Here is a 22,202-nt window from a genome sequence, read left to right as displayed (position 1 = left end):
ACTGTTTTTCCTTTATATTCTATACCAAAATCTCTTTTGAGGAGCTGGCATGACATGTGGGATTTTTTTTTTCTTCTTCTCTGTCATCTCTCTTCCCATGCATCCTTCTTCAAACATCTTCATTGGCAGTAAAGGTTAGCACACATTTATTGAACCTACCATATGTTTGTGTGCTTCAGATTCAGTGATGAAGTATCAATAATTATTGGTCTCTAGATATCTCTCGCAGAGAGACAGGAGCGAGACAGGCAAACACAGGGGATAATACAACGTGGCAAGATCAAATTATACATAAGATTGTCTGTGGCAGGGAAAGGTCAGGGGATCTTTTCTGAAATGTTTGATACCTTAGCACAGTTCTGAAAAATGTCAGATAATAAGGAATAGGAGGCAAAGGAGGGGGGGAGCAGAGGGAAAAACACATTCACTGAATATTTGCTATTTTCTAGGCACTGTGAATTGTCACTTTTCTCACTTAACAATAATTCTCTGAGGTTACCATTTTACAGATGTGGAAACTGATACTCACAGAAGTAAAAAGATTGCTCACAGCCAGTAAAGGCCATAAACAGGATTCAGACTTGGGAAGTTCAATTTCCAAGCCCACTTGCCATGCCATGGAACTCTGCATCTTCCCCTGAGAAGAGCAGAGGAGAAAACAGGAGTGAGCAATGGTGTGGACACTTAAGGTCGGAAAGAGAGCAGCTGATCCTTGGGTTCCATGAATAGCAAAGAATTGTTGACAAAAGGTTCTGAATGGCAACATGAAGGCATCTGACTGACCTCCACACTGAGCTCTGGGGTAACCTCAATGCCTTTGTTTATCTTCTGGCCATTACTACTGCTCCATGTCGTATTTAACCTGTGTTTCAGAACAGGCCTCCAATGGACACAGGGTCAATATAAATGTATCCTTTGGACATAGTTTTGAAAAACTATGCCTAGAGTGACTGTAATCAGTAATCATGGGCTTTTAGAGGGAAACAGGAACGTAGACATCTTTTGGGCAAGCCTCCTTATTCTACACAAAAAGAAGTGGCTCAGAGATAGGCAAGTATTTGTCCAAAGTCAGAGTTCAGAACACAGGTCTTCTGCTCCCAGCGGAGTGATATATGTTTTTAGCTAATTAAATATCAGCTGACACTGCCTTCCTGACCCAGGAAGTGATTTGTGGACACAGGAAAGGGGAGCAGCCTAGTGCCCAAAACGGATTCGTGGAACTGCAGTCTGGGGACTCTTACTTCCCACACCCAATCTCATACTCACACACCTGGTCATCCTGCAGATTCTCTTAGGCAATAATAAGCATCTACATGTGTCCAATTGGCTGAGTCAGTCATATGAGAATGATCCTTGACATCTTCCTCTCTCTCACCTGCCATAACCAATTCTACACAAAGTCCTGCTTCTGTTTCCAAAACACACCTACGGCCTGCATCCCTCTTTGCTGCCATGGTGTATCCCAAGCCCGCAGCCCTCTCTCCTGGTTAACTGCAATGGATCACCATTCAGCCATTCTTGCTTTCATTGGCTCACAGCCAAAATAGTCTTTGTCAACAAATACAATCCGAGCACTTCTGCTTAAAAAAAAAAAAAAAAAAAAAGTCCACATTGCCCATTGCCCTTGGGGTACAATTTCCTTTTCCTACAAAGCCCCGGATTATTTTTCTCTGTGCACTTCCTCAAAATACATTAAGCATCAGGCTTATGAATCTTCTTTAGGTCCTCAAATGCCCCAAATCCCACCTTGCCTCAATGCTCTTACACAATCTACTCCTTCCATGGAACACTCTCTCCCTATACTTACCCTAACTCTTCTGCATACTTTAACTCTCAGCTGAAAAATAATACCTTTAACAAAAATTTCCCTCTCCTCCCCTTACTATCTCTCCCGTATAAATTAGTTCCTCAGTGAGAATCCCTTGCAGACTGTGAGCAATTACATCACATTTAATTATTCATTTATTAGCAAACTGTTTGATTCTGAGTAAGCTGTTCAATTCTCTGAGCTTTCTCGTTCTTGCCTATAAAATGGGCATTCTTTGTAGAATAGTTGTAAGGACCAGAATTAAAGCACTTAATAGGCATTCAATGAATAGCTACGAAAAGTGTTATTCTTAAATTTTACCCATAGCCCCAAACAATACTCTGTACAATAAAAATCAATCACGGCTTAAGACCCAGAAGTAAGGTGACTATCAATCAGAATAGAGAGATTCTTCTGGAATACTGTTTCCAAGAAGACTCTTAAGCCACCTGTGTATATGCCACCTGTGCATTCCATTTTGACCTACCTGTGCTTTATGGAAACACCACTATTAGCTTTTTGCCATGTAACAAGGCCATTGAAAAGGGAAAAGAAACGTTTACAACAGGGTAAAACACTGAAATACAGCTTATGATGCGGAAGTTCAACTGTCTTAAGCTGAGGACTCTAAAGAAAGATTTTTTTTTAAAAAGCTTTCTCCATTGGGTTACAATGATTTCTGCCTTCTCCTTCTCAACACAGATAGTCAATGTTTCAATGTTCATAAAAATTGGAACACAGAGCTATCTTGAATCCTGTTGTCCAAATTGTAGACTATTTGCAAAGCAATCCAGTACCAATCTTGAATAGCATTTCCAATGGTTCTCCTGGAGCACAAACACATTTAAATGTGCCTATTCACAAGTTTAAAGAAGAATGTAAATGTATGCACATATGAACATTGAAATAGCCTTCTGTGAGGCAGTTTAATAAGCCAATCTCTTAGTCCATACAGCAAATAAACTAGTATTAGAAATCAGAAGCAGAACTGTCATTATGCATACCTGTAATTCATTTTAAGAAATTCGTATGTTCCAGAAAAGTTGTCTGCACCCCACCATTTTTTAAATTGGATTATATTTTTAACAACACTAAAGGAAGTAGCTGTTTTAACTAGCATTCGAATGATACCTTTGGTAAAGTGAAGAATCATTTCTGTAATATGAATAATTGGCATCATTAAATTCACTTTGTAAACAAGGGATACTTGTACCATGTTTAGATTCAAGCAGATGATCCATCTGCTCTTGGTTTGGGGATTCATTCATTCAGTTAGCATTTTGCATGCATTTGCTATTCATGTATTCATTCTACAAATATTTACTGAGTGCTTACCATATGCCTGGCACTGTATTAGATGCTGACGATACAGGAATGAACAAGAGAGGTGATATCCTTCGTCCTCCTGAAGCTTGTACCCTAGTGGGGCAAGGTGACAATAAAAAAGAGGTAAATAAAAACATACAGTACAATCTCAAGTGGATATACGTGTTACAAGTAAGAATTGAGCAGTCTAAGGGGATAGAAAGGGATGGGCTGTAGGGGGCTAGAGTGTTGGGTGGGTGCTTCGGTCATTGGAAGAGCCAGGGAAATCCTGGTTAAACAGGCAAAATGAAGGAGCAAGCCAGGAGAAAGACTCAGGGCAGGGTGCTTCAGGCAGAAGGGACAGCAAGTGCCAAGGTCCTGAATTGGGAGTATGTTTGTGCTTGAACAATAGCAAAAAGCAAAGTGTGGCTTGAGTAATCCAGGGAGAGACGGGAAGATCAGCAAGATACTTAGGAGCCAGCCCATGATGCACTTTCTAGACTATGACGTATGCATGAGGCAACTGTTCTCAGCACCAGTAGGGGCAAGGAATAGAAGACTCCCAGAATCCACAGATTTCTGCCCACCATGGAAAGGGACAGTTCTACAAACAGATTAACATGTGTATATCTTTTCCCTTACATCCTCTTTATTCCTCTCTTACCTTTACTGCTTCTATTGCCCTTCCCTCCCTCTCTCCCTTCTTTCCTTTCACCCTTTCATGAATATTTATTTTTTACCTATTGTGCCTAGGGATCTGATGGATGCTCACTTTCCTGGGTCTAGAGAAAAGTTCTCCCTTTCCCCCACATACTCCCCATTCACATCAGAATTAGAATCTGTTGCATGAGCTTCTCCACTGGGATAACTTGTGAGTCAAACACATAGGTTGGAATCCTAACTCCAAGACATACCTGTTGTATTATATTGGGCAGTGCATACAATTTTCTTGTTATGTCAATTCTCTAATCTGTAAAATAGGGATAATAACACATACTTTGATGGGAGGTTTTGAAAATTTCTAGTTTTATACGTATGCTGGTGATTGTTATTATGACATTATTATAATACACATAATAATGTAATAATAATTATTATAATAAATTATTATTATTACATTATTATTTTTTCCTTTACAACTTGAACCTTAAAGTTAAAGGAAGGACATGGTTACACGGTTTGGTATGAGGTTGAAACTGTCTTCTGGTTCCATCTCTTCTAATGTCCTAGAATATTATATTCCTGATTATAGGATATAACCCATGGAATATGACAACCCAGGACAACCCAGTATGGAGGCAGGATGAAAGTTGTTTGTGCCTATGGGAGATTGTATTCATGTCCCCAACTCTTCACCCTTCTCTGTATTTTTGCCAAGCACTTTTTGCCAAGCACCTCGGAAGTTTCTCTCAATAAAAAAGCAGACTATGTTTCTCCACCCCTTGTCTTTCCATCTGACCATGTGGTATGCTTTGGCCAACAAAATGAGGTAGAAGGGACAGTTTCCAGTACTAAGACTAAACCACAAGAGGCCATGCATATTTCTGTGTGACATCTTGTGTAGTTGCTCGCGCCATGAGAATATGCCCAATCTGGTCCCAAGAAGAGGATGGGAAATACAGGAAGCTGAGCTATTACCATAGCCTAGCCCAGTCTGGACCAGGCAACCCCAGCCAGCCCACAGATGAGAAAAAATAACTGTTATTTTAAGCCACTGGCATCCTTCATAATCTAGTATTATTATGGTGATATCTGACTGATATGCTGCATTAATTTAATCAAAATATTTATTAATAAACATTATCAATTAATCCAGCATATTTACTGGACATCTGTATTTAACACACGAAGTACTGTGTGATACCAGAAGGGTATCAACCTTGCCCTTGGGGAACTTATAGTCTAGGTGAGGGAGGAAAACAAAGAAATGCTTCTGGTCAGAGTAGAAAAAGGTGTTTCAGGGAAGGAGGTTGCCTAGAGTCAGGGTTTAGCAGGAGATGACTGGCTGACAACTCCTAGTGGTGGAAAGGGGAACTGCATCTATGAGACGCTCCTATTCTAAAGAAGAGTAGAACTTAAACTCCAGAATCTTCTCTGGAAGAAACCTCTGCAGAACCTACCTTGGGTGAGCTCTCATTTACAGCTAGTCTCTGAGAAAGGGAATGACTCACTCAGGGTGACTCAGTGAATTTGTGGCAAATCTAGGACATGAACCCAAGGGCACCTGCCCCCAAGTTTGGCACATCTAACTCTAAAATGACCTTAGATGGGTCTTACAGTGTCAGTAAACTTTGAATTGCCCTAATATTCTTGGCCAGAAGTTTTATTACACATATGATTTAAAATAAGATTAATCTCCACAATTATTATAATTCATAATTGTAACATGCTTCTTTCTTCCTCAGGCCATTTAAGGTATGATAGTAATCAGACCTTGTAATTAATAACAGTAATTAATACCTTTCATTTATTGAGCCTCTGCTCTAAGCACAATTTTTATGGCTTTAGGTAAGTGGGCACATTGAATCCCTGCAACAATCTAGGCACAGATAATAAGCCCCATTTTACAGAATTGGAAACTGAATCTCAAGGAGATAAAGTCTTTGCCCAAAGTCATACAGCTAGGTAAGTGGCAGAACCAGGAATCAGACACAAATCGAAAGTCTGTGGTTTTTCCACTTTTCTCTGCAGACCCAGCTGTGGGAACCTTTATTTGAAATGTTGGTTCACAAATGGCATTCCTGTTCCATCTTTCTCAATGTTTTCCCTCTGCCTAGAGAAGGCATGATAGGAGCCCACCGCAATGTGATAAAACAATCTCCCTGCTTGGATCTTGCCTCATGTTTTACACCTTATACCAAAGGATGCCTCTGGAGCACAGGCTTTGAGGAGACCTAGGGGAGCTTGGAGCTTCTAAGTGGAAACAAGGAACTGACTCAGCAGGGCCTGGCTATCTTCAGAGTCTGAGGAGAGGCCCATCAAAGGGATGAGAGCCCGGTACCTTTGATGAAGGAACCAACAGGAAATTATTAGCCTCATGCTGACAAGGACAAAGACAAGAAAAAGGCCATTTGGGCCTCATCTCTGTCTGGACTGGAAGAGGCAGGAAGCAGAAGGGGCTGTTTAATCCTGGCTCCAGAGCAACTTGAACCCTGGCTTCCTCCCTTGAAGAACAAGGTGAAGGAAAGGTGAGGCAAGTTAAGATAAACACCCAAACTTTTGGCTGCCTGGAGGAACTGAATCTTTTAATTTAAGCTGTCAGTAGGTTCTTTCTTCTTCTCTCTCTCTCTTTTCCTTTTTTAATCTAAACTGTAATCACACAATACTCCACCCAAATGCTTGATATGGATTTCTAAGACAGATCCTAACATAGTCATAAAAAATCCCCTCTGAAATGTGCACTTTGTACTGTGTCTATGTGTAGGTGTGTTTAAAATGTCACGAACTGGAATACCTAACTCTAGTTCCCAGGAATTAATCACTTAGAAGAGTGAAAGGGGGAAATTAACTTGCTTTAACACTTACAAGACTCTCCAAAGCAGGCGCCAAAATAGAACTTACTGAATAGACGTATGGTTATCTTTCCATAAGAACTAAAACTCTTAAAAAACACACACACACATTTTTCTATAAATTTGCCTTGCAAAAATTTCCCCCCTAAGGCTCAAATGCAAGTCACAGACTCTCACAGATTCCTCACAGGGAATAAAAGTGTAAAAAGAAGTTTTTTTGGGGGGGGTGGGGCTGGCGGGTTTGGCCTTTTTTTAAAGTTACAATTCAATGAATTTTAGTTAAATGTGTAGATTTGTGCAACCATAACCATCATCTGATTTTAGAACATTTTCAACACCAAGCAAAGTTCCTTCATGCCCATCTGTAGTCAACTCCTATTCCTACCCTTAGCCAGGACAACCACTGATCTGCTTTCTGCCTGTATACATTTGCATAATATAAATAGAATGAAACAATATGAAGTTTGGTATCTGGTTTTTAGCATGTTTTCAAGGTTCATTCATAATGTAACATGCATCAGTATTTCTTTTCTTTTTAATGCTAAATACTATTCCATCTCATGGATATACCACATTGTATCCATCCAGCTATTAGGGATAATGCTGCTGTGAATTTTCAGACACACATCTTTGTGTGGATAGGTTTTCAGGTCTCTTGAGTAGAATCAAAGGCACAGAATTGCTGGGTTGTGCAAAGAGATACTGACTGCTGCTATACGCTAGGTTCTATGTGATTCAGGTATGCTCTGTCAGTGGAAACCTACTAAGCAATTCTTGACTTATTTTTAAAACCAGCTGATACTACCTATCATTAATGGGACGATCTAAAAACAAGTCCCCCAAAACAAACAACAACAAAACAAACCAAAAAAACAACAGTAAAAGAAACAAACACAACAGCTCTCATTTGATGCATTTTGAACAGAAACCAGAGGGCAAGTTCCAACTAATATCAGATCACAAGTGTCCAGGCTCCATCCTTGGACTCGCCTCCAAAATGGAATTCATTGAAATGGGCAGAAAACATGAATAGACACTTCTCTAAAGAAGACATCCAGATGGCCAACAAGCACATAAAAAGATGCTCAATGTCGCTCCTCATCAGGGAAATACAAATCAAAACCACACTCAGCTATCACCTCACGCCAGTCAGAGTGGCTAAAATGAACAAAACAGGAGACTATAGATGCTGGCGAGGATGTGGAGAAACGGGAACCCTCTTGCACTGTTGGTGGGAATGCAAACTGGTGCAGCCGCTCTGGAAAACAGTGTGGAGGTTCCTCAAAAAATTAAAAATAGATCTACCCTATGACCCAGCAGTAGCACTGCTAGGAATTTACCCAAGGGATATGGGAGTACTGATGCATAGGGGCACTTGGACCCCAATGTTTATAGCAGCACTCTCAACAATAGCTAAATTATGCAAAGAGCCTAAATGTCCATCAACTGACAAATGGATAAAGAAATTGTGGTTTATATACACAATGGAGTACTACATGGCAATGAGAAAGAATGAAATATGGCCCTTTGTAGCAACATGGATGGAACTGGAGAGTGTTATGCTAAGTGAAATAAATCATACAGAGAAGGACAGATTCCATATGTTTTCACTCCTATGTGGATCCTGAGAAACTTAACAGAAGACCATGGGGGAAGGAAAAAAAATGGTTAGAGAGGGAGGGAGCCAAAACATAAGAGACTCCTAAAAACTGAGAACAAACTGAGGGTTTATGGGGTGTGGGTGGGTGATGAGTATTGAGGAGGGCACCTGTTGGGATGAGCACTGGGTGTTGTATGGAAACCAATTTGACAATAAATTTCATTAAAAAAAATAAAATAAATAACATAAAATAACATAAAAATAAATAAAATGTAAAAAAAAAATGGAATTCATTGAACTTTTTCTCACGGATGGAAAGATGCCCTCACCATCACAGATCCTGAACAACTTTGTGTACGTGTAATTAGATTGGCATGGAGTTCACGGTCCCTTTATGCCCACGTGGGAAGGATGAGAAACCCTGACAATAGTTAGAAGCTGAACAAGCGCGAAATCCAGCTATCTTCTCTCCTGGGTAATGTCAATCACACGCGGAAGTGGCGCGGTGCGAGCACCCTGTTGCCGTCGCTGCGTCCCACCGTAGTGAGGGGACTTTCGGCGGAGGCCTAGGACGTGCTGAAGTTTTAGGGCTTACAGCACCCGGGAGTGGCAGATGAAAAGATAGGACCAAAGGGGCTGAGAGGAAGCAAGAGTGTGGAGGGGCTCAGGTCAGGGCCCAGCCTGAGGAGGAGGCGGCAGAGGCAGGTACAGCGTGCGACTCACCCGCGCGCTGCGGAGAAGCGCTGAGCCTCGGTGGCCTCGCCAGTCGCTCGCACCTGGAGGGAGTGAGGCGGGGGTGGGCCGTATCCAGTGCCGGGAGAACTGTCGCCTCTCGGCCTTTGGGACGTGGGGGGGTAGGGAGCGGAGAAGCGAAGGAACGCGGCAGCGCAAACCTAGCGCCCCCTCCCCCAGCCGAGGAACGGGCAGATTGAAGGCCACGGCCACATGGAGGGCCCGGGGCGCGCGCTGGGAGCCGAGGCGTGGGTGGGGGGGATCCCGGAGGCCGCGACGTCGGCGGGCGCGGCAAGGGGGAGGGGCGGCGTGCCCGGAGAGCCCGCCCCGCCCGCCGCCCCCGCGCACGCTGCCGGGCGCCGCGCAAAATCGTGTAGCCTCGCGCGCTCGCTGCCCGGGAGCTGGGTCGAGGAGGGGACCGTGGGGGACCAGGAGCCTGAGGGCCGGTTCCTTCTGCTTTCGCGCACCGTCCGAGGCTTTCTCTTGCTTTACTCGCCCCCGTTTTCCGTTGACTCCTCGGTCCTCGCCCATCTCTTCCGCGGGCCCATCACCGCTCCCCTTCTTGCCCATCCTAATCCCCGTCCCTCCTGGAGATTCTTTTCCCCGTTATCCCTTTGCTGCTTCGCCGTCTCTCTGCGTCTTCTTTTTCCGCCACTCCCCACCTTGGAAACTTGTTCCAGCCAGGGGTGTCCACCAGGTCACAGTTGTTTCCCTCGACCCCGGGGCCCTCGGAGTGTGGGGGTGCCAACCACGTTCGGGGTACCATGAGCGCCCCGCCCAGTCCCTGGCGTGACCCCTAGGCCCCGACCCTGGCTGCATTCTCTTCCCGCGACTCCGCGACGGCAGGAAGCGGCTGGGGTCCCCCCCCCCCCAGGAATAAAAGGGAGGACAGAGGGAGGGCCCGCAGGAGGACGCGGGCCCTGCACCTTAGGCCCTCTCCCGCGGAGCCGCACTCCCTGCAGAGCCTTCGTGGGTGTGCGGCGATGGGGCCTGAGGCAACAAGTGACGCTGACTGCGGGGGCCGCTGGTACCTGCCTGTGGCGGGGGCCCAGGCACCCTCTAGGGGGGCGGTGGCGGGCGCGAGGCCGATTCTAGCTCAGCCTTCCCCGCGCCCCCCCTCTGCAAGCGAAGCGCGGCGCGGGCGGGGGTACTGGGAGAGAACCGAGAGACGTGGCTCTTCCCAAGTCCGAAGTCTCCCTCCCCAGGTTTCCCTACCCGCGCCCCAAGCAGAGTTTGAGAGATATGGGGGAGGCGCAGGGCAGAAGCCGCCGACGTGGAGCGATTTTAGGAGGGGGTGGTAGAGTGAGGAAAGACAATTCCCGATTGCCTCCCCCGCTTGGGCGATGCTTTCCTCCAACGCACCATCCAGGCCTCCCGGGCAAGGGCCCAGCCTGGCCAGCTGGAGCGGATTTGGGCGAAGGAGGAAAAGGGGGCTCCCAACCCCTCCCCGGCTTCCCTCCGCCGCCCTCCCTGATTGGCTGTGCGTCCCCGGAGCCCAACTTCAGTCGCTCCAGACTCTGTCTGAGCCCCAAGGGAGCCGGAGTGCAGCGACCCGGGGCGGCAACGAATCCAGGGGTCAGCATCTGTGGGGCCCCTGGGGGGAGGGGCGCGGACGGGGTCGGCCCCCGCAGCCTCCGCCAGGCCCAGCTTTCCGCGTCTCGCGGCCTCGGCTCCTCTCCGCCCCCCGCCCTTTCCTTCCCTCCCAGCAGCGGCCTCCCTCCTCCTCCGGCCCCCCCCACCCCGCCCGCCACCTCCCCCCCGGTTTCTCATTCCTGCCACTAGCGCGCTCGGCGGCTCATTCCGCGGCCGCCGCCAGCCGAGGGGAGCGTCGCGAGCAGATGCCGCGGGGGCCGCTCGCAGCCGCCGCCGACTTGTGAATGGGACCCGGACTGGGGCCGGGGTTGACACCGCTGCGCTTGGCTTGCGCCAGGGACCGACGGCCCCGAGCTCGCGCCCACCCTCCAGGGCCCCAGGTGAGGCTCGCCGCCAGTCCCTTCCTCTCGCCTGGATTGGGCTTCTTGGAGTGGGGGAGTGGGAGGGGGGGGGGTCTCTGGATGAACGTCTGGAGGTGTGCGGAAAGAGGTCTGACTCGGGAAGATTTCACTAATGCAACGCAGGAACGGGGGGAGGGCGGAGGTAAGAGAAGATTTGTTTAAAAATCAAAAAGAGAGAAGGGAACCAGCTGTGGGCGCGGGCGGCGCGGGGGGCAGAGGCGCCAGATGTGCGCTCCAACCTCTCTCCCCCGCTCCGGCCTCCTCTGGGGTCTTCGCCGAGGCCGCGGGAGAGGGGCTTTGCGCCGGGCTGGGGCAGACGCTGCAGAGCCGCGCTCCGGACGCGCCGACTGCCCGCGGTCGGGTCTCTGGGGAAAGTCGCCCCCGGCGCGGTGCCGGCCCGCCCGCCCGCGCTGCACCTCTTGCCGAAAGCGGCGACGTGACCGCGCTCTGCAGGGTTCCTTTCCCTTCCTCCCTGTCCCCGCCGAGCGCTCTCGGGGCTCAGCCCTCCTTGCGCGACCGCCGGGGAAGCCCCGGACAACGGAAGGAACCGGGCTCGCGTCGGCGGTGGCCCCGCACTTTAATTGCCGGGCTCTGGGTCCGCTGACTGCGGCTGAGGGGCGGCCGATTGCGGTGCGCGCTCCAGCCCTCCAGCCCGAGTCTCTGCTCGCGAGCTCCGGGGGCCGCCCGTTAGCTCCCGCCAGCCCAAGGAGAGGTCGGCGAGCGTCTCAGACTCGGGCTCAGCTCTGCCCGCGGCTCGCGAAGCCTGCCAGGGTCAACGTTAACTTTGCGAACCAAGCCTTGCCCGAAGCCTGCGTCTCCTCCCCGAGCGCGCCAAGCCTCCCTAGCTCCCCGCACGCACGGCCCTCCTCCCTTAGCTTTGCCCCGGAACGCGAGCCGGCAGAATGGGAAGGGCGGTGAGGAGAGGACCCTCTTCCCCACCCCCACCTCAAGCCAGGCAGAGCTGTAAGGAGCGCCCGCCTCGCGCTGTGAAGAAAAGAGTCCCCGGAGAAAGTGGGGTCCGGGAGGCCCCCCGGTCGCACTTCTTCATCCCTTTCTTGACAAGGCCCTGCTTTCCCTGGGGCGGGAGGGTGTGGGGGGGGGGAGGGGGTACCCCACACGCCTCCCTCTCCAGGGCGAAAGGTTTTCTAGATGCTAGAAAAAGCCCTGTTGCTTTTGCTGATAATGCAGCAGGAATTTCACGGGCCATCGCACTGCTATTAAGAAATTGCATCTTTTAATTATTTAATAATACCATCCCTGCATGACGACGGGTTGTCCCTAAGGGATGGGGGTGGAGGGTTGTTCCTGAAACCCTGCTGTAGGGGCATATAGCTCTGCCTGAAGTCTTCCCTCTTGTTTCCCCCTAAAGAAATCTTGTTCTAGTGGTTCTGAAATCTTTCCTTGTTTTAATCTTCCGATCATTCCTATCAGGTTAATATGAGGCAGGGAGTAAGTTTTCGGTTTAATCACAGGGAGGACACGATAATTAATCTGGCAAGAGGATGGATCAATTTCTTTATCACTTGGGCTTGCAGCAGACATCGATGGTTTTGCGGGGTGTCTGGCTTTCCTGGGGATGGGGATGTAGAAGTGTTCTCAGGAGCGGGGATCAGCCAGCATCGCATCACCACCTTTGCCAGGCTGGGCTCTGAGCGCTAGATCCAAATACCCCGGGAGAGGAGAAGAGAAGGGGCTGACCTTCATTTCATTAATCCTGGAATTATTTTTCCTGCATATGTGAGATGCAGACACTAGAACACAGAAGTAGTCTCTGCCCAACCCTAGCTGCAGGGAGCCTGGTCTTCTTCCAGCAGAACAAAGGAATAAAAGTTGCAAAACAAAGGGACAGAGTTGTGGCCAATACCAGAGGGACCCTGAACCTCCTCGTCACTAAAGTTCCTTAATCCTGAGCTCTGATTCCAAGTTTTAGAGTTGGCCAGTGGGCCCTGGAATTCGAACCTCCTTGCAAAACTGAATTCCTGCCTAGTACAAAGAAATGTGAGTAGTTTCCAAGTGTAGACCAGGGAAGGGCATCTGAGAGACCAGGAAACTTTGCTCCAGTGAGAATTATCTTTACATCTTCCTTTTGAAACATGGCAAATTAATGAATTAAAAATGTGTTGCAGCCAGGCTTTATTGTTAATAACAATTATTCCTATCGTTTTTGTCGTTATTTCAGACTCTGCATAAGCTGCCCATTTTGTTACATTGTTTGAAAAAAAGATATCAGCCCTCCTCTCCTCCCACCTCTGGGATGGGGGTGGGGAGAGAGAATGAAGAGGTCTGAGATAGGATCATCTGTTGAGGCCAAAACAAGTAGATTTACTCAAACTCGGCTTACTGCTTACTAGAAAAAATTGGCTTTTAAAATAGTTCTAATTGAAGCAGTGGACCATCTTGATAACACTTCAGAACTTCCATTATGTTCAGCATTCCTATCAGAACACCAGACAGTAAGACTACCAGAAACCTAAATTCTATTTTTCAATTAAGATGCAATCTTTTGTTAATTTGAGAATTAAAAAAAAAAAAAAATCACGGCTCTCTCTCTCTCTCTCTCTTTTTTTTTTTTTTCTTTTTTATGACCCAGGACTCTTTGCAGGGGTGGTGGTGAATGTGTGTGTTTGTTTGTTTATTTGTGAGAGGAGATGGGGGCAAGGTTGAAGAGCCATGCCATGATTTGGGGGAATACAGATCAATTTCATGCTCCTTTAATGCACTTGTCTTCATAATTCATGGTTTTTCTTCCACTTTGAATAGAATTACATGGCTGCCTTGTAAAGATTCTGGTTTGGGGACCCTCTTATGGGAAACGCCACGACTTTGACCTCAAAGCTTGATTTACAATGCCACAGCTACACTCCCATGAGCTCAATGTGTCTCGAAACCTCGCCTGTGAATGTCTGTGACTTATGAAGTTGACAGTTCACATAAACTTTGATCTGTGATATTCAGATCTATTTTCAGAACCATCTAAAGGAGATCTGCAGATTTGATTTTAGTTTTCCTTCATTTTCAATACATTTATGTAGGCAAATGTTCAAGAAGCATAACCATTTTGTTTATTTTCAATATTTTTTTTTTCACTTTGATTAGGCATACCTAATCTTTAATAATAAGACACTGGTCTATGGGGGTTGAAACTATGTAGCAAACATTTTATATTACACTGTAAAGTTTGCAGAATGACTATGAATTCCTGAGTCTTTTTCCCAGAAAATCTGAACACCGTGTAAATTCATCAGCCTATGAATAGTGGTTGGGATTTTTTCCCCCTTAGGAAATTGGTCATTGTTTCAGAAAAAGTTACCTAGTGCCTCAAGAGCCCACATTCTATATCTGCCAAGCATGTGAGTTCTCAACTTTTCTAATCCATTGTTATTGCCCCTAAAATACGTAAAGATCTTTGGTCTATATGGGCTAGCGGACAGACATCAACAGGTATGTTAAAAAAGAAAAAAAAAAAAAAAGCTGGAGAAAGTTAGGCAAATTCTGGCACACCAGTAGTACTAAGAATCCATTAGGATTCCATCAGGATTACTGTGATAGTCATCCACAGCCTCTTCTATGGGCAGAAAGAACTAAAGAAAACACTCGAGGAGGATAATTAGACATCTTTCTGCTATAATTTTACCCTGACATTGAGAGCCTTGTGCATCTCTGGAAATGGGCTCCTTCGCGGAAGATTGCACTTCTGGCCACTAGAGGGCAATGGCGCCCTTCTCCAACTTTCTGCATGGGGCCCATCTGCTTTTGAGGGCACCATGAAAAGCGGTTTTGTTACCACCACCCCTGTCTGGCCCTCTGAGGAGAGACCGAATTCAATCTAGCAGTGGTTCAGGCTACCGCCTGAGCAGTTTGTCAGGATTAACATCTTTCTAGTCCGTGGATCCTTTACCTTCAGCCTCTTCTTCCCATCTTGGAGTTTACTAGAAAGTTGGAAAAATCTTGTAACTTGAGATTATCTGAGCAGAAGGTGCTTGGGGGCTGGGGTGCCTGATACACAAGGTCAGCTCTCAGTAAGACAGTGATCTGGGAGGATTTTCTGGCTTTTTTTTTCCCCTGCTAGAAAGAGCATCATTTGAGACTCCGAGGGGAAGCGAATGAATAAAGAAGAGAAATATTAGTGAGATTACTGTGGTATCATTGCCTATTCTTTCAAGAGGTTTTTAAAACATCTGCAAGACATTTCTAATTTGCAAAAACGAATAGCAGTATGATCTTCAGTAAACACTTTGGGGCATGGAGTTTTAATGTAACTGTAAATGTTTTACTGTTACCTTTAAACCATTCTTGATATTGCTGTAAAAAAACCCTAAATTTAGCAGAGAGTAAAATTTAATTCAAGATTGGTCCTTGACTTTTTTTTCCTCCTCAGTGATATGGAAATTACTGCTTATGATTAAATTGCATATTTTAGGTTGCCCAAATTTATATTTGTTACCGTTTGATAGCGTCATTATGAAAGTTCAGAAGAATAATGTAAAAAAGATACTAACGCTATATTATAATTAAGAGGAAAGCTCTAATAAAAAAATAAGTACTGTCCTAAGTGGATTCTTAATTTTATTTTTTTAACTGAGTACAATTGCCTCCCTGGTGAGTCAGCAGTGCAGTTCTGTGTATCTCTGAGTGTGTTGGAATGTGCAGGCAGTTGATGAAGAAGGAATCAATGCAAATGCATTATGGGAAGGAGTATTAAGTAACTCAGTGGAAAGTAAGACAAAGTGTTTTGTAAACCAATGCTCACTCACCACCGGACAGTTTATTTAACCCGAAAAAAAGAAAGTACTTTTAAATTGTAAGTGCTTGTGAATAACGCATGTTTGTTAGAACTGGAGGCAAAATTTCATTGTTATTTGGTTTAATTAGTCATCAGACTGTTGCAGGGTACCAGGATTCTTATTGAGATGAATCATTGTTCTCATAGTCTGTCCGGTTAAAGTTTCTGCTCCGGCACAGAATCTCGTACACCAGGATATTAAGTGAGATAGAAGGATGAAAGAGAAGAGAGGAAAGGAGGAAAAGGAAGAGAAAAAAAAAAAATGCATGAGAGAGATGAATGGTGCTGTTTCTCCTGACGGGCCAAGTACTGGTGACACCCGTCCCCCCCAAACCCCTGCCTTTGTCTCTCTCTACTCCTTTAACCCATGTGAGGTGCTGAATCCGGAAAGCTGGCCTAAACAGCTTTACAGGCCGTAGTAAACAGTGGCTAGGCTCTTATTCTATTGCTTTCTGGCCCTGAGAACAATCCTCAAAGGATATTGTGAATTCTTCTCGAATTTTTTGGGTTGTTGCAGGTGAAGAAAACCCTACATTCACTTCCTCCGTGAATTCTTTTCTTTGCCAGAAATCCACATGATGTGGTCCTCTGTACTCGCATGATTTCACAATTAAGAATTTATAGAAATTTCTGGAAGAAAATGGCTCTGGACACGGTGTCTTCCACATTCTGAAGATTACCTAACATAGCATCCAGAGTGTGGAGGCTCCTCCTTGTGTTAGTTTAAGATGCGCAGAGATCTCTTTTCAGCCATCATTAGGCTCTGTCCGTGAGGGCAAACAGTGAGAATTTCGAGTAGCATCCACACCACCAGTGGCGTTTATTCTCAGTAAGAACCAGCATGGAAGAAGGCAGGCTTAGGCATATCAGATATGTACTGTGCGGCCACCCCCTCCATGGATCTCCGGAAAGTGTTACCCATGATCACATCCTCAAGGCTCAGACTACTTCCGTCATCCCCGAGGCTTAGACCGCCTATTGGGTCAGCAGGGGATTAGGGTGAGGAGGGTGGTGCCAGGTGTAAGTGCAGAGTAAGATCCTTGTCTCTGTTTGACATTTTGATATTTTTGCACATCATGGACTTTCCCGTTCAGTACGATTTTTCAAATATTGCATTACAATAGTATCCGTGTTGATTACTGCATTTTTTGGCAAGCCCTTCTATTTTGTGCCCAAGGACCATGCCTCCCCTGACTCACCCTAGTTCCAGCCCTGCCCAGCACTTTGATTCTTTGCAGCTGCACCTCCAGTGCTTCCAGGGTATGTGACTAAGAATAAGCAACAGAACTTCTAAGACACAGATGCCTCCTCTGTAACAACAGAAATCATAATAATACTCATGTCCTAGCATTGTTGTAATGATAAAATGAAAACTGAGTGCAGTGTCTGATTCATGATAAGCCCACACTAAACACTCAGCCCTTTCTGTCCTCTCAGACCTGGGATTGAGTTTTATAGACTAATGGTGGAGGTAGCAATTCTTCCTTATAATTATTAGGCCAAAATCCTGCACTGAACATTTGCTTTAGATTGAGGCCTCTCCCAATTAGGGATGAATTGTTTATTAGTGCCTGCCTTTTTTTGAATTATTTCATAAGTTTAAGTGATCCATCCCTCTTCCATTTAAAATATTCAAGAAGCAGTTGAGATTTTAGAGATAATTATGGCTTCTGAAAAGTGCCTGCCTCCTTCCTACCTTTGCATTTTCTCTCTGTTCGTTTTTACATATGGGTTGCTGTGGTAAGTTGCCCCGAAGTAATATCTTACTGGGAAAGTTTGCTAAGCATGCGATGTTGAGATATTCATCACAAGGTTTGCTTTCATTTAAAAGGGGCTCATTACTATTCCAGACTAGCTTAAATGATAATTAGCCCCTTGATAAATCGTCTCCATTTCAAGCTTATTCCTGTTTGTTTTTCAGGTAAATGTAGTTTGGGATTTTAAGGGGGTGGAGCAGTGACCGTTTTAACTCATGAAGACACTGCACTGAAGAAGCTCTCGCCCTGCCTGTGGTCCTCTTTGGGTCCAGGCAGAAGCACAGTGATTTGGCACAGCATTGAAAATAACAGGAGCCCTCACCCCACCAGCCATTAATGGTTTTCTGACTCTTTTCCGGCTCCGTGGCATGGTCGGGCTGGGCTTTCCAAGGCTCCTGAACCTTCCAGGTTGTCCTGCTCTGTCCCATCTGTAGCCTTCTTGTGTCGTGTGTTTCTACCCCAGGCCTGAAGTCTCTCCTGAGTATTTCCTGAAAGGAAATACCTCCCCGTGTTTGCCTGGAAAAGGGAAGGAGGAAGAGCCAACTGTTTCATACCCTACCATGTGCCAGGTGCCGTGCCTCATTTATTCTACGTCCTCATCCTGTGGAGCATCTCCACTGTACAAAGGGGGAAACTGACTCGCAGGAGGACTCTGGACCCTTGTCTAAGCTCCTGTGGCTGGAGGAAGAAAAGCTGGGTTTCCCAGTCTGTCCTGAATCCACATGCCCAGAGGTTTTCTACTATATGTGATGCATGTTGCAAGCTGGGGCCTCCCTGGCTTTCTAGAGAAGAGCAGCTGGGCCGAGAGCTGAGCCGACTGCTCAGACCTGTGCCCCTACAAGACCCCAAACCTTATTCATTAAAAGAAACTTGTGAGATTTTCTGGTATAACTATCCTCCCAGCATGTTTTCTGTTTCACTGTTAATCCTGTATCTTCATACATGTCCTGATGACAGCCTGCTAACTACCTCTCAGGGAACCCGTCACACTAGCTGTGATCCATTAACTCTGTTCATTAAGATCCCACATCAGAAGAGGAGTGAAAATACACCTCTTTTGTAACTTTATCCCAGCAGTTAGTCTTTACGTCTGCTCCCCGTCACTTTTTCCTCTTCCTTACAGCCCTGCAAGTATTTGAAAATCAGTATCAGATAGTAGTTAAAATCCAGCATTTATGGAGGCTTTAGCTAGTTTCAGTCACTGGGCGAAGAACATTCTGTGTGAGACTTATCCACAGTGACTTTGTGAACTGGTAAGATTATTGCTAACATCGTACAGAAAAAAGAAACAAACAAAAAAGACATTCCTGGTGTTCCACGACCAGTAATTGAAAAACGCAGGCATCCCACACCAAACTTATGCACTATCAGGATGGTCCACCCTTTCGTGCTTCAGCTAATCTGATGAGATAGTTTCCAGACTCCTCTCCATTCTCATTTCTCCCATTTGCTTCCACTCCATTATGTCATTGTTCCCTTTCACACGTGGCACCTTCTCTCAGATTCTACATCGTACAGTGTAACTCCTATGTAGCGATAGGGCCTAGTACTTCCTGAGTGAGGAGTGGACATTCCACTTCACCAAGTAGGAATCTGATGTGTGAAGTCATCAACAGAATTGCCAACCTTCAGTTAGAGATGAGGGTCCAGGGACCCAGGGAGGAAACATGACTTGCCTGAGATCACATGGTCATTTAGGGCAGGTGAAGCAAGAATGTGGCAGTCTTGGCTCTTAACTCAGTCTCTTACCGCTATCTACAAACAAGTTTGTTTGTTTGTTTTTTAGAGTAGATATATTGGTGGTCTAATTTTTATTTAAACATATCATTAGCTCCATTATCTATCTAGATATCTATCTGTCTACACACACAAAGATACAACCTGTTATGTCATTAGGTAGTTAAGTTGTGATACATAAGTATGGGCCTTTCCATGAATCTTTATTTAGAAGTCATGGTCAGCCAATCCAATGTCTTATGGTAATATTTTGCAAACTGTACTATCTGACCTTGGCCTTCAGGTCTTTCCCACTTTATAGTCATTATCATTAATATCTTTATTCCATGTTTTCATAGCTAACAAAGTAGAGTGGCATCTCACCTTGCCACCCCTTGTAAGCATTCACAGGACTCGCTGGCAGGGTTCAGTTTGAAATCAAGTTCAAACCCATCTGTTTGTCACCTACTTTAATGAAAGGCTCTGGGCTGGGCACACAGAAATAGTCAATCATAAGGCCTTCCTTAAAAAAGCAGCAATCTCAGTGGTGCAGAACATACTATGTCTGTCTATAAAAACTCAAGATCCCGAACAGTAAGTGTTGCAAAGGAAGAATAAACAAATGTGGGCACAGGACGGGCAAGTCACAACTAGTGTAGTAATCAAGGATGGTCCGGGGAAGGAAGGCAGTTGTGGCTACCATGTCCTGATGATGGCTGCTGTATCATTAGTGATACGGAATACATTACCCCCGGTGCAAACCATAGAGGCATTGAGAATTTTCATCATTAGAAATCCTTCCTTCGATGCAGCCAAACTGTCTCCCCAGAGCTTATATTCTTTAATACAAGCTGTTGATGCCATGCAGAATGGATGTACTTCTTTCTCCACATTCCAGTTACTCAGTATTTATTGTTTTCCAGGAAGCCTTCTCCCCAGCTTTAACATCTCCGGAGTGAACACCTCATTCATTTTTTGCTCCAGCCCTCCTCGGAGGACTGAAGACGAAAATCTAGATGGCTAAACTCTGGACTATCCACTCCTTTCCACACACTTCTTTTATTGCAGCCCGAGGCTACATTACATTAGCTTTTATTGCCAGTCACATCACCCAGAGGACTTATGCTCCACAGTTTATTTGTTTATTTGTTTTTCCTTACGTGCTGCTGTTAAGTCACATTTCCCCACCTGTCCCTGTGCACGAAAGACATGACAGGCACCTTCAGTTGTTAGCACAGGCTCTGGAATCAGGCTGTCCGACTGCAACTCAATTTACCATTTCTCAGTTTACCCATCCATGTGCTGTCTTAGTAATATTTCCCTTACAGGGTGGCTCTGATATTAAACAATATTAATATATAAATACGCTTAAAACAGTGTACAGAATGGGGTAGCTGTTACTATTATCTTGGTTAGATTTCATATTGTTAGGTTCAGTCCATGGATCCAGTCTCCCAAAACGTGTTTAAGTTTAAAGCCTTAGTCTGTTATCCAGAATATCTGTCATCCTTCATAGCTTCATGCTATGAGTTGGCTTTACTCTGTCACCAAGCTTTCTTGGTAAAAACAAAAAACAAAAAACAAACCAAACCAAAGTAAACAAAACAATAACAGCAATAAAAATACCCAGAATAGGAGCAGGGGCAGAATCTTATTAAACAAGACAGTTCCTTTTCAGTGGTTCTTCAGCCTGGAATTACAATATTCTACATGTTAGTCATTCCTTGTAGCACACATTTGTCATCTTGTTTGCTTGCTTGTTTGTTTGGCTGCAAAGTATTGGAACCCCCGTCCTGTGTTTGGAGAATAGCTCACAAGAAGATTCTCTATAGAAAGAACACTACTTGCACTCCAGAGGCCTGAAGGGCCAAAGAGTTGCTTCCTTAGCCCTCTTGGAAGCTAGAACACAGACTCAGCTCCAGCCTCCCTGTGTGTTTTAAATTTAGATTCAGTAGCTTACATACATGCAGACACACACACACACACACACACACACATACAGGTAAGACCACTGGCCATGAAGAACTCACTGTGGCTTTTGTGGCAGTGGTTGTACCATTATCTGATGTCTGGGGCCACTGGGATGGTAGAATAAACTGTAACTACCCATGTCCAGCAAGGATAGCTGTGGTGCCCACACCCACCTGATCCATGACTGTGTCTGGTCTGCGGATCTGACTGCCCCAGGTCCCTGACAGCATGACCTCTGTGTTAGCCCAAGGATAGGATGATTAGGTGATGTTGTGCCTGCTTACAGCTGGGTGAGTTGGGGCAGCAAAGACACACAGGTAACTGCTGCCTCTGAAGCTGGCCTCATACCATCCCAGGACAACTTTCCTGACCCACCTTTGAAAGAAATCATCATCGCCCTTCCAGAGAGTGAAGCCTTCAGGGCAAGCTCAGAATTTCTGAGCTTCTAACATTCTGTAGCGTGTCTAATGGACCAGGTAGTTGAACACAGAACGGCTTTGATTTCATGGCTGGTAAAGCTCCTTGCCCACACCCGACTCAGTTATCACCAAGCTGCTCAAGACTCCTGGAGCCATGCATGCCAATTTCTATGTAATACTCCCTGACTGCTCACCATGCACACAAATCCAGACCACAAACCACAGATGACTAACCAACCAGGTGAAGCTGGGTGGGCAGCTATGTCAGTAGGTACCAACATCATATTATCTGTTTATTAAAACATGTATATTTAAAGGTTTTGTCTACTTAACAACATATTTAAAGATTTTATAAAATCATTTACGGTAGCAGCAGAACTGTATTTAAAATCCAAACCCAAGCTGAAAAAACAGGTTGTTGATGCAAACAGTTCCAATTCATAACACTTTGCCCTAAAATATCCCAAGAGTTGTGAGGAAGTTGCTCTTGAACTGGCTTCCTCCACTATCTGCTTCATGTATAGACACAGCTGTGGTAGAAGATATCGTTTTCATTTTTATATTATTCTTGAGAACCTAAGAAGCACTATATAAATGAAGTGTCAC

At 45.5% G+C, this 22,202-nt stretch overlaps 1 protein-coding gene and 1 long non-coding RNA gene across 3 annotated transcripts in view; one reads left to right on the top strand and one right to left on the bottom strand.

Moving 5' to 3' along the window:
- Positions 1 to 9,227, bottom strand: part of LOC109270828 (uncharacterized) — a 157,499-nt gene extending 148,272 nt beyond the window's left edge. The window contains exons 1-2 of the long non-coding RNA XR_002081701.2: positions 8,948 to 9,227; positions 3,143 to 3,226 (exon numbers count right to left, since the gene is read on the bottom strand). This is a non-coding gene — a long non-coding RNA (uncharacterized LOC109270828). The remainder of the gene's footprint in view (positions 1 to 3,142; positions 3,227 to 8,947) is intronic.
- Positions 9,228 to 10,738: 1,511 nt separating this feature from the next.
- Positions 10,739 to 22,202, top strand: part of CDH11 (cadherin 11) — a 152,598-nt gene continuing 141,134 nt past the window's right edge. For both annotated transcript variants that reach the window (XM_053906512.1, XM_053906513.1), the window contains exon 1: positions 10,739 to 10,929. The gene's annotated coding sequence lies outside the window, so the exon portion shown is untranslated. The remainder of the gene's footprint in view (positions 10,930 to 22,202) is intronic.

Source organism: Panthera pardus, unplaced genomic scaffold, assembly GCF_024362965.1.
Source record: "Panthera pardus isolate Hobbes unplaced genomic scaffold, ASM2436296v1 HiC_scaffold_19, whole genome shotgun sequence".
NCBI lineage: Eukaryota > Metazoa > Chordata > Mammalia > Carnivora > Felidae > Panthera > Panthera pardus.
Note: the sequence above shows the minus strand (reverse complement) of the source record. Positions and strands in the feature narration are given on the sequence as shown.